Below are 999 nucleotides of genomic sequence, written 5' to 3'. Positions count from 1 at the left end.
ACTTATTCATTGCAAATACCTTTTTTCAAAAATATAAACGGTGGCTATACGCATAGACTTCAGCAGTTGGAATATGCAGGAATCAGATCAACTGTATCTGTTGAAAGAGTGGATAGAGAAGGTCAGTATCTTCAGCCAAAACAAGGCCAGGAGCTGACTGTGGAACAGATCGTCCACTGCTCATATGCAAGTTCAAATTGAAGCTGGAGACAATTAAGACAAGTCCATGAGACCCAAAATATGACCTTAATTATATCCCATCTGACTTTGGAGACCATCTGAAGAAAAGATTTGATGCATTGGACACCAATGACCAAAAACCAGATGAATTGTGGGATGATATCAAGAATATCATCCATGAAGAAAGCAAAAGGTCATTAAGAAGACAGGAAAGGAAAAAAAAAAAAAGACAAAAACGGATGTCAGGAGAGACTCTGAAACTTGCTCTTGAATGGAGAGTAGCTATAGTAATTGGAAGAACTGATAAGATAGAAGAACTGAACAGAAGATTTCAAAGAGCAGCTTCAGAAGACAAAGTCAATTATAAGGAAATGTGCAAAGACCTGGAATTAGAAAACCAAAAGGGAAGAACATGCTGAGCATTTCTCAAGCTGAAAGAACTGAAGAAAAATTCAAGCCTCGAGTTGCAATATTGAAAGATTGAATGGGCAAAACATTGAATGATGCAGGAAACATCAAAAGAAGATGGAAGAAATACACAGAGTCACTGTACCAAAAAAGAATTGGTCGATGTTCACCCATTTCAGGAGATGGCATATGATCAAGAACAAATGGTACTGAAGGAAGAAGTGGAAGTTGCACTGCAGGAATTAGTGAAGAACAAGTCTCCAGGAATTGATGGAATACCCATTGAGATGTTTCAACAAATGGATGCCTCACTGGAGGCATTCACTCAGCTATGCCAAGAGATTTGGAAGACAGCTACCTGGCCAACTGACTGGAAAAGATCCATATTTGTACCCATTTCAAAGAAAGGTG

Source organism: Orycteropus afer, unplaced genomic scaffold (assembly GCF_000298275.1).
Source record: "Orycteropus afer afer isolate SDZICR_OR568_19922 unplaced genomic scaffold, OryAfe1.0 scaffold00038, whole genome shotgun sequence".
NCBI lineage: Eukaryota > Metazoa > Chordata > Mammalia > Tubulidentata > Orycteropodidae > Orycteropus > Orycteropus afer.
The sequence above is the reverse complement of the archived record's forward strand: the minus strand, read 5'-3'. Positions refer to the sequence as shown.